Below are 12,195 nucleotides of genomic sequence, written 5' to 3'. Positions count from 1 at the left end.
TACTGATTTACATAATATTAGAGAGTGATCACAGAATCAGTCTTAGGCGGGCTTTGCACGCTGCGACATCGATAACAATGTGTTACCGATGCTGCAGCGATAGTCCCGCCCCCGTCGCACGTGCAATATCTAGTGAAAGCTGCCGTAGCAATTATTATCGCTACGGCAGCTTTACACGCACATACCTGCCGTGCGACGTCCCTCTGGCCGGCGACCCGCCTCCTTCCTAAGGGGGCGGGTCGTGCGGCGTCACAGCGACATCACACGGCAGGCGGCCAATTGAAGTGGAGGGGCGGAGATGAGCAGGATGTAAACATCCCGCCCACCTCCGTCCTTCTCATTGCAGCCGGCGGCAGGTAAGGTGAGGTTCCTCGCTCCAGTGGCTTCATACACAGCGATGTGTGCTGCCGCAGGAGCGAGGAACAACATCGCACCTGTCGCTGCACCGGCATTATGGAAATGTCGGAGGCTGCAGCGATGATACGATAACGACGCTTTTGCGCTCGTTCATCGTATCAAAAAGGTTTTACACGTTGCGATATCGACTGCGACGCCGGATGTGCGTCACTTTTGATTTGACCCCATCGACATCGCACGTGCAATGTCGCAACGTGCAAAGCCGCCCTTAGGCTGCTTTCACACATCCGTTTTTTGCAGTGCGGCTCAATCCGGCTGTGAAACCTATGCAACGGATGCGGCAAAAACACCGCATCCTTTGCATAAGTTTTTTACATGCGGCCTGTCCGGTTTTTGCCGCTACTGAGAATGCGCAGTGGCAAAAACCGCATGCGGCGGCCGGATGCGGTTTTTGCCGCATCCGGCATCCATAGGTATGCATAGGAAAATGTGCCGCATCGACCGGATGCGTCGCGATGCGTTTTTTTTTGCCACACCGAAAAACGTGCCAGGCAACGTTCCATCCAGCCGCCGCATCGGCTAAATCTGCCGCATACGGCAAAAACCGGATGGAACACAAGCCCATGCGGCACAATGCGGCACTAATGTTAGTCTATGCAAAAAAAAACGCAACCGGCAGGAAAAAAAATGGTTGCGTTTTTTATGCAAAGTGCCGGATTGTGCCGCACAGGAAAAACCGGAGGTGTGAAAGTAGTCTTACTCTTTCAAATGTAAAAGTTTTTCAGATAATCGTTTACTATTTATAAAAAGTGAAATTTTGGCGGAATAATTAAAAGTGATTTTACAAATAATATTTTCTTAAAGGGAACCTGTCAAAAACGTGTTCCCTTCCACCCTCCATTAAAGGGAATCTGTCAGTAGGTTTTTGATACCTCATCTGGGAGCGGCAGGATGTAGGCAAAGAGATCCTGAATCCAACAACGTATCACTTACATTACTGGGTGCAGCCATTCTGCTACAATCAGAATGTTTAGATTTAGCCATGCAGCACAGCTGATACAGCTGCCCCCACCCACACCAGGCTCTCTATAGAGATTATACATTAGTAGTGAGCTGTCAATCACAGCGGGGGGCGTGATGGATTGCTGTGTGCGTGACATTGTAGTCTGAGCAATAAGAAGTCCTACTGTTTAAAGAAATTTAGCAAATAAACAGATCAGACCTTGACAAAACAGACATCCCTGATTAGAGATGAGCGAACTGGTCCCGGTTCGGCTCGAGGCCGGTTCGCCGAACGGGGGTCCCGTTCGAGTTCGGTTCGTCGAACGTTCGACGAACCGAACTCGAACGTATAGGCTATAATGGGAGGCAATCACAAACACATAAAAATGCATTATAAATGTACACAAACAGTTAATAAACATTGCCATAACACTTACCGGTCCTCGCGATCCCTTCTGCACTCTGTCTCCTGCCGCTATTCCATCCGATGATCGCTGAATCCTCCCGGTGACCTGCACTGCCAGCAGAGAAGCAGGACCTATCGTGACGTCAAAATAGCCATGTGACCAGTCACGTGGCTATTATCTCATTGGCTACAGACTGGTCACATGACTATGACACGTCATGTAGGACCTGCGAGTGCATCTCTCCGGTACACGGTGCACATATGTGTATCGCCGTGTACCGGCGACATGCTCTAGCACACGGTCGACTCCCCGTTCCGTTAGGGACCGGCTGACACAGCCGGTCATTAACGGAGATCACCGTTGCCATAGCAACGCAGTTAGCGGTGACGTCACCGCTAACCGCGGCTCCGAGAGCACCGTTGCTATGGTAACGCGTCTGTCAGCGTTACCGCTAGCAGCCAGCACTGATCACTCATGGAGTGAAGGCTGCACGCTGCTTCCCGATTGTAGTGATGATTGTAGTGAGGATGGAGGTTCCCCAGCCCCAAGTGATGAGCTGGTGAATCTCATCCTTCCTCACTACAATCGTCACTACTACTACACTAGTGAGGATTGTAGTGAGGATGGAGGTTCCCCAGCCCCAAGTGATGAGCTGGTGAACCTCATCCTCACTACAATCGTCACTACTACTACACTAGAAAGAAAGAAGACAGAAGAGCAGGATCGTGGAGGGCTGACAGGGGGTAATAAAGATGGAGTCTCTAATGTGTCTGTGTATTTATTTCTATTAAAGTATTTTTTCTCTGTGTGGTGTCTTTTTTTTAACCCTTTATTGGAGATTCTTAATGGCCGGGTCAAACGTGCCTGACATTAAGAATCTCTGGCTTAATACTGGCTGGTAAAACAAAGCCAGTATTAACTCATGATTACCCAACAAGCCACCCGGCTCCAGGGCTGTTGGAAGAGTTGGATACAGCGCCAGATGATGGCGCTTCTATGAGAGCGCCATTTTCTGGGACGGCTGCGGACTGAAATCCGCAGCAGAGGCGCCCACAAACCTCGGGCTAACCTGTGCTGCGGATTCCAATCCCCAGCTGCCTAGTTGTACCCGGCTGGACACAAAAATGGGGCGAAGCCCACGTCATTTGTTTTTTAATTATTTCATGAAATAAGTGAAATAATTAAAAAAAAACGGGCTTCCCTATATTTTTGGTTCCCAGCCGGGTACAAATAGGCAACTGGGGGTTGGAGGCAGCCCGTGGCTGCCAGCTGTACCTGGCTAGCATACAAAAATATGGCGAAGCCCACGTCATTGCCTGCCGTTACCTTGGTTGGCAATCAAAATACAGGGAAGCCCATTAATTTTTTCTATTTAAAAAATAGTTAAAAAAAAAAAATGACGTTGGGTCCCCCCATTTTTGATAGCCAGCTAGGGTAAAGCAGACGGCTGTAGCCTGAAAACCACAGCTGGCAGCTTTACCGTGGTTGGGGATCCAATGTGGAGGTCCCCTCAGGCTCTTTTTTATAATTATTTTATAAATATTAATAATTACACAATAAAAGTAGGGTCCCCCCCAAATTGGATCACCAGCCAAGGTAAAGCGGACAGCTGTGGTCTGGTATTCTCAGGGTGGGAAGGTCCATAGTTATTGGGCCTTCACAGCCTAAAAATAGCAGGCCGCAGGCACCCCAGACGTGGCGCATCCACTAGATGCGCCAATCCTGGCGCTTCAGCCCAGCTCATCCCGTGCCCTGGTGCAGTGGCAAACGGGGTAATAAATCGGGTTGATACTAGATGTAAAGTCACCTGAGATCAAGCCCAGCAGTTTGTGATGTCATGGCGTCTATTAGATACCCAACATCATAAACTGTCAGTACTAACAAAAACAAAAAATCGACAAAAGAAATTTATTTGAAAAAACAGTCCCCAAAACATTTCCTCTTTCACCAATTTATTGTAAGAAAAAAAATAAAGGGGTCCCACGACGACTCTGGACCGTCTAGAATATGGGGGGGAGACACTCAGGGAACGTATCCCCCATTTTCTAGGAGTGCGGACCCTTCATGTGAGGAGTGTGGGTGCAATGAATCTGCACTCACTCTCCCCGGGTCCACAGCAGCAGAGTCCATGTCGTAATGGTTGCTACCAAAGCTGCAATGCCCTGCTCATGAGGTAAGGGCATGCCTAATCAGGAGAACTACTGTAGAGGAAGCTCTGCTCACTGGTATATAGGTGCTCAGAGGTAATAATAGATAAAATTAGTGAGTAACCTCGGCACTCTATATCTCCCAGACTAAGTCAGTAAGTCACAATGGATAGTAATGCAAAATCACTCTTTATTGGTCCGTATTAAGAAAATTTTTTTTTCATAAGCATATATGTTTTTGTCCAAAACAAGTTACAAATGACGTTTCGGCCTGAGCCTTCGTCAGATTGGACTTATCTGCATGTAATCATGAAAAATGACAATAATCAGTATCACATAAGAGTGAGAGAACAATAACATAAACTCGAACAATGTAGAGGTACAATTGGGATGCAGCAAAAAATTGCAACACAGGAAGAAATGAAACACATGATACAAATGTCATAATACAGTACAAGGACAATATAGTAATGACAAATATGGGGTCAGAGTAGGCTTAGACAGCTCTGGTACGAAAGAGATGTCAATCATAAAGTAACATGTGCAGTAGGTGTAGAGCTACAGTATGCATGGCAGAGCTAATGGGTAGACCGACCATAGAAAAAGAACGGAGAAAAAGTGGAGAAAAAGTGGAGAAAAAGTGGAGAAAAAGTGGAGAATAAATGGAGAAAAAGTGGAGAAAAAGTGGAGAAAAAAATGGAGAAAAAGTGGAGAAAAAGTGGAGAATAAATGGAGAAAAAGTGGAGAAAAAAATGGAGAAAAAGTGGAGAAAAAGTGGAGAAAAAGTGGAGAATAAGTGGAGAAAAAGTGGAGAAAAAGTGGAGAAAAAAATGGAGAAAAAGTGGAGAAAAAGTGGAGAATAAATGGAGAAAAAGTTGAGAAAAAAATGGAGAAAAAGTGGAGAAAAAGTGGAGAAAAAGTGGAGAAAAAGTGGAGAATAAATGGAGAAAAAGTGGAGAAAAAGTGGAGAAAAAAATGGAGAAAAAGTGGAGAAAAAGTGGAGAAAAAGTGGAGAAAAAATGGAGAAAAAGTGGAGAAAAAAATGGAGAAAAAGTGGAGAAAAAGTGGAGAAAAAGTGGAGAAAAAGTGGAGAATAAATGGAGAAAAAGTGGAGAAAAAGTGGAGAAAAAAATGGAGAAAAAGTGGAGAAAAAGTGGAGAAAAAGTGGAGAAAAAATGGAGAAAAAGTGGAGAAAAAAATGGAGAAAAAGTGGAGAAAAAGTGGAGAATAAGTGGAGAAAAAGTGGAGAAAAAGTGGAGAAAAAAATGGAGAAAAAGTGGAGAAAAAGTGGAGAATAAATGGAGAAAAAGTGGAGAAAAAGTGGAGAAAAAAATGGAGAAAAAGCGGAGAAAAAGTGGAGAATAAGTGGAGAAAAAGTGGAGAAAAAGTGGAGAAAAAGTGCAGAAAAAAATGGAGAAAAAGTGGAGAAAAAGTGTAGAATAAATGGAGAAAAAGTGGAGAAAAAAATGGAGAAAAAGTGGAGAAAAAGTGGACAAAAAGTGGAGAAAAAGTGGAGAAAAAAATGGAGAAAAAGTGGAGAAAAAGTGGAGAAAAAGTGGAGAAAAAGTGGAGAAAAAAATGTATTAAAAGTGGAGAAAAAATGGAGAAAAAGTGGAGAAAAAATGGAGAAAAAGTGGAGCACCCTTTGGTGCCTTTCATGTGGCACTAAGGGGTGCTTAGCTTTGTATTTAGCCCAAAAAATGAAAAAAAAAATGACGTAGGGTTACCCCTAGTTTTGTAGCCAGCTAGGGTAAAGCAGATGGCTGCAGCCTGCAGACCACAGCTGGCAACCTCACCTTGGCTGGTAATCCAAAACTGAGGGCACCCCACGCTGTTATTTTAAATTAAATAAATAATTAAAAAAAAAAACACGTAGGGGTCCCCCAAAATTGGATTACCAGCCAAGGTAAAGCAGACAGCTGGGGCCTGATATTCTCAGACTAGGGAGGTCCATGGTTATTGGACTCTCCCCAGCCTAAAAATAGCAGGCCGCAGCCGCCCCAGAAGTGGCGCATCCATTAGATGCGCCAATCCTGGTGCTTCGCCCCAGCTCATCCCGCGCCCTGGTGCGGTGGCAAACGGGGTAATATATGGGGTTAATACCAGATGTGTAATGTCACCTGGCATCAAGCCCTGGGGTTGGTGAGGTCAGGCGTCTATCAGATACCCGACATCACCAACCCAGTCAGTAATAAAAAAAAAATAGACGACAACCACATTTTTATTTGAAAAAACACTCCCCAAAACATTCCCTCTTTAACCAATTTATTAGAATGAAAAACAAATCCAGGTCTGGTGTAATCCAAGGGGTTGCCATGACGATCCACACTGTCCCAGTCAATGAAGAGCAGGATGTTCCCCATTGACTGGGAGAGCAATGCAGTGACCTGAGCTAACATCCATGGGTCAGCCCAGGTCACTGCAGGGCATGAGAAGTGCTGCTGTCAGCGAGGTACATTACCTGCGCTGATCTCCAGCACTGCCGACAGCCCCTGTCACTGAGGTCAATGACCGGCGCCTTCACATCAAGTATCGCGAGAGGTCCGTGACGTCTCGGGTCGGAAGCGAGAGGTGATGTGACAAGCGGCGGCCATGGAGGACAGTGACAGCGCTGAGGTCGGGATGGCGGGACTTCATCACCGCAGGTAAGCCGAGCGGGACCATGTGTGTGTGTGTGTGTGTGTGTGTGTGTGTGTGTGTGTGTGTGTGTATGTATGTGTACATGCCGCGGGCAGGAGGGGGCGGAGTGAGCTGAGCGGGGAAGTGTGGGCTTCCTGCACGTAACTAAGATAAACATCGGGTTACTAACCAAAGCGCTTTGCTTGGATGCCCGATGTTTATCTTGGTTACCAGCTTCTGGCAGGCTGTCAGCGATGGCTCCTGCACACTGTAGCTGTAAAAAGCCCTGCTTTTTGCAGCTAGAACCGTTCTCGAACGTATCTAGAACTATCGAGCTTTTGCAAAAAGCTCGAGTTCTAGTTCGATCTCAAACAGCCCCAAAAATCACTCGAGCTTAGAACTGGAGAACCTCGAACCACGAACCACGCTCAACTCTATCCCTGATATCTCTGTGTTAACCCTTGCAGCATGCTGTCTGCAGCTTACATAGCTAAAACCTGATGACAGAGTCCTTTTAATATAACTATGTAGACTTCTAAAAGATAAGCCAGTCAATACCTTTATAACACCAAGAGGACTCTCACACTGACGTGTAAAAATCTGGTCCGATTCCGCTCCTGAAAGGTTGGACAAGAGGAATCTGTATGGGAAACCTTTTGTAATGCAAGTGCTATGCGAGTGTGTGATTTATTTTTTTCAACTAGATTCTGTATGCCATCCTTATGCAATGCGTTTTCTTCTCAGAAATTTTAATTCTACAATCATTTACAAGACAATTTATAATGTTCTATGCTACAGAATAGTAATGTGTCCACAAAAAATAGACGGCATGGGCTGACTTTTTTTTCCTACCACCAATTGACTTGCATTGATGGGTCATGTCCGATAGACGAGTGCAACCACAACATGCTGCAATTAGTGATGAGCGAATGTATTAGTTACTCTTCGCTATTCGCAGAATAACACGGTATTTGGGCTATTCGTTATATTGCAAGTAATAGTGTATTCACCTCACTATATTCGGATGTCCAGCCCAGCCATTTTGGCACCTGATTTGCAGCCAATAAACATGATGGGCTTCTTAACCAATCACAGTAATGCTACAGACATCATAGTCATGCCATTACTGTGATTGGTTGGTCGCTCAGCGTCATAGGGTCTATAAAAGATCTGTCACCGCCATTTTGTGCACATTGCCTCCGAAGCCTGCATTGTATCAGCGTAGAGATAGAGGAAGAAGCTCCTATGGAGAGTTTAGGCCTCTTAATAACACAAAAAGCCCTTTTCGGGGCTGCCTGCAGCATAGGTCAGTGTAGCGTTCAGAGGGACAGCTTTCCGAGCAGGGACAGTGTTTAAAGCAGTGTGTCACAATGTTTATCGTACCGTCCAGACACCCGAATACAATAGCTCTTTTAAGAGCTGATAGCACTGAACAAAGTCACAGCAGGGAGGTAGAGATTGTGGATTAGGTCAGGAATCGGGACCTGTTTCCACAATATTTAGGGGTTCACAGCCTGCCTTGTGGCATCCAGATCACCCTAGTAATCTGCTAGTGGATTTTGCAAATAATTACAAAGCAGTACTCTAGAATTTACTGCTGCCTGATACCGTAAATTTCCTGTTTCCATGATATTTAGGGGTTCACAGCCTGACTTGTGCCATCCATCCACATCAGCCACATAAATACATTGCTAGTGGCTTTTGCAAATAATTACAAAGCAGTACTCTAGCAATCAGTGCTGCCTGGTACAAAGTACTCACTTGTAATTTCTCCACAATATTTTTGGGGTCAACGTTTGCTTGGCTTGAGCTATCAACATCTGCAAATATGTCAGCAAAACCCAAAATGACAAAAAACGCAGTTGTTAAGGGACAGTAACGTGGACATGGGTGTGGTGTTGTCAGTGGTGGGCGACAAGGCACTGAATCTGTGTCAAGTCAGAAAAAGCTTGATGCATCCACTATGTTCCTTGCCAAATTTCCTGGTCTGGAACGTAAACGTGTGTGGATGCCAGAAAAGCAAGAGCAGATTCTGTTTTGGATAGCAAACAAGGCCTCTTTGCATTTGTTAAGCAGCAACTAATCTTCCACGACCACACAGTCTACTGTGGTAGACTGTCCAATCCTCAACCTGGTCCTCCTTCCTCCCCCCTTCATCAGCCACAGGAGACTTCCAGCATTGAAGAGGGATGTGAGGGGGTGACATACATTGATGTGCAAGTATTTGAGAACCTACGACCAGATGAAAGCCAGTTTGAGGAACCTGAATTACTGTCTCCAGAGGTGGAGGCTGATGATGAAGAGACACAGTTGCCATCAGGTCAGCCTATAATCTCAAGTGGGAAGGAGGATGAGATGGAAAATGAGGTGGTCGATGATGAGTCCACTGATCCGACCTGGACCATTGACATGCATAGCCAGTACAGCAACACAGAGGAAGATGGATATATAGCACCAACACAGGCACCAAGGGGTAGTGGTTTGCCCAGAATGAGAATTGGGTCAACTGTTCCCAAGAGCATCTCCACTGTGGCCCAAGTCAGGGCAAGGGGGCATTTAGCTGCTGTCTAAAAAAAATGTTTTTAAACTCCTTCAGAGAAAAACATTGTAATCTGTAGCCTCTTCCATACCACGTTGAGCAGAGGCCAGGGCAAAGGCAACCTGAGCACCACTAGTATGTGGAACCACATGGCAGCCAAGCACCCCAGTAGGTGGGCAGAGCACCAGGGTACCAAATTTGTGTCTGCGGGTCAAACCACTGCCCTGTCACCTGTGCTACGACCTTCACAATCTGCTGTCCAGGAAGCAAGCGTTCAAACAACCTGTCCACAAGGTGCAATTGCACAGACACAGCAAACATCAACCACATCCACTTCATTGTCCCAGGGGCAGCGTCCAATTGTCCATGCCCAAAATCTTGAAAAGGAAGCATAAATACCCAGCAACGCACCCACAGGCATAAAACCTAAACTCGCACATTGCCAAATTGCTAGATGTGGAGATGTTGTCGTTTAGGCTTGTGGGAACACAATGTTTCCATGATCTCTTGACTGTGGCTGCCCCACAATACAGTGTTCCCAGCCACCACTATTTTGCCCATTGTGCCTTTCCTGCGTTACACAAGCATGTGTTAAACAATCTCTGACCAACGCCATGACCGGGAAGGTCCACCTTACAACCGAGACATGGACAAGTTGTTGTGGACAGGGACGATACATAGCTCGTGAGCGGTGATCAGGCTATTATCAGCTTAAAAGAATTATGTATATAGAAATAAATTCCTATATGTAAAAAATCTGCGCTGAACCAAGAAACATCTATATTTTAATTATGATTAGTATTTTATTTTCTACTCACAGAATGAAAATATTAATGAATTGTAAGTTACAAGAAAAGAGTATATAAACGACAATAGGACACATAACTTGGTATAAAAATAATCACTCCAGAGCCTAACCAATCCATCTGTCTGTCTCTCAAGAGCTGGGGTGTGATCTGACACAGCCTCGGTGGTATGTCTGTTCCAGGCACCAGGAGTTCATACAAGGGAAAACCTGCTACATCCCCGCTGGAAACTCGGTGTTCAGGTACTAAAGAAAATTATAGCGCAGAGACTGCATTCGCCTTTGAAAACCTCAGACCGGTGGTTGTTTATCGCAACCGTGCTATACTCCTGTAAATGTCCGTAGCGGTAACACGCTAGGAGTGCGGGAAAATTCAAATCCACCAAGAAAAGCGTGGCTTATGTGGAGCGCATGGTTCATAGTAATACCTGAAGGTTTCCGCGGAACTGCAGTATAACAACCTATTTACTTTTCAGAACGGAGTTTATTCTTGTGAATCTCCTGGAATTCCCTGGATTGACTTATCTATTTATCCCTCTACTTGTGGCAAATTTATAACCCTTTCTCTAAATACAAATAATAAACAAGTATTTTTATTTTTATCCTTACTTTTGTCCTTATTTTTATTTTAAAATAGATGGTAGCCACCGGCCGGGGCTCCACATGTACAAGTGTCTTTTATAGCGTTAATCATAATTAAAATATAGATGTTTCATGGTTCAGCGCAGATTTTTTATATATAGGAATTTATTTCTATATACATAATTCTTCTAGTTTTTTTTTTTTTGGTTTTTTTTTTTTACATGTTGTTCAATTTATTGTAGCAAATACATTACATTAATTACATAAGTGTAGTTTCCAATAGGTTCTGGAATGGAGAAGAGAAAAATATAAAAAGCGGTTATGACATGAATTTGCCTAAGATGTCACTATCTCTGAATAAGTAGTACTCCTTATCATTAATCAATACTTTGGTTCTTCCATATTCAGGAAGATGAACTGTTTCGCGAACATTTACATTAACAGGTTGGATCTCTCCGCTCTTTCCTTTAGAACCACCACCGACTGCTACCACCACTGCTTGTAAGACTTTGTTTTGGGATTTTTCAGGAAGCATAATTCCTCCTTTGGTTACTGTCTCTTGAGCAATCCATTCAACAAGGACAGGGTCAAGTAAAGGAAGAAACTTCTTGAAGGCTTTTCCTGCCATGACTGTCTGCCACCCGAGAAAAAAGCGAACAGAACCCACGTGAATACAAAAGGTTAGTGCGCCTGCGTCATCCACAGGGGGCGTTACGACCTTGGCTCCCTCGCTTGTCTGCAAAAGGTCACACACAAGTCACTCCCCGGCCTGGGGGTTGGGACACGTCCTGCTCGTTATTAATAAATGATTAAATAGATGGTCACCAGGCAGCTCGGACGCCGGCGAGGAGGAACTACTTCCGGTAGGGGTGTCATGCTACCTTTTCAATTCTTGTAGTTTTAACCTAGGCAATAAGGTTTTTTTTGCCTTAGAAATCTAGCTGCAGAACCATAAAAACATTGGGTTTTAGCGCTGACCTTTTTCCATACGGATTTTTACCTTATTATCAGCTTAACCATCCCACTGCTGTGTCTGTTGAAACAATCACTGCATAATCTCAAAGATGAAGCTTTGAGTGCCCAGCATGTGACTATGGAGCCAGATTTCCCAATGTGTGATACTACCCAGCCCAGCCAATATTCTGAGGCAACATTGGGTGATGATGAGGAGGATGAGGAGGAAGAAGATTTGTTTTTCTGTGCTACCCAGGGGTCTCCCAAAGCTACACAGGGGACTCTCAACCTAAGCTTCATGTCTGTCCAGCATGGATGGGCTGGAGAGGAGGAGGTAGAGGAGGAGGCGAGTCGGCGTGAGGAGAGGATGGATATTGTTCCTCCTGGTGGAAACACAGATGCTTTGCCTGTTTGCAGCTTGACCCACATGGCACAGTTCATGTGTAAGTGTCTGTGGCAAGACCCTCGTGTGATACACATTTTATCGAACAACCTATACTGGTTGGCCACCTTTCTGGACCCACGTACAAGGAGAAATTTCCTTCTCTCCTATTGGAGTCACCAAAGGGTTGCACAATGGAGGATTCAAGACGGTTGTTGTAGATCAGTTGATGAAAACATCACCCTCAGAAAATGCTGGCGGCAGAGTTACCGACTCTTTTCAACACCAAGGATTAATGGGTAGATACACCAACACCAGGTCCAACAGAGGTGGGGGGAAAATGGGCGCAAACTGGGCCATTTTGAATAAACCTGGACATCAGCAAGGGCCATCTGTGCCTG

The 12,195-nt window shown here is 45.0% G+C and overlaps 1 pseudogene; it reads right to left on the bottom strand.

The window, feature by feature from the left end:
* Positions 1–10,695: 10,695 nt before the first annotated feature.
* LOC142301193 (10 kDa heat shock protein, mitochondrial pseudogene) lies at positions 10,696–11,100 on the bottom strand (annotated as a pseudogene).
* Between the last annotated feature and the right edge of the window lie 1,095 nt (positions 11,101–12,195).

The sequence above is a fragment of the Anomaloglossus baeobatrachus genome, chromosome 1 (assembly GCF_048569485.1).
Source record: "Anomaloglossus baeobatrachus isolate aAnoBae1 chromosome 1, aAnoBae1.hap1, whole genome shotgun sequence".
Taxonomy (NCBI): Eukaryota; Metazoa; Chordata; class Amphibia; order Anura; family Aromobatidae; genus Anomaloglossus; species Anomaloglossus baeobatrachus.
This window is presented reverse-complemented; position numbering and strand designations above follow the sequence as displayed.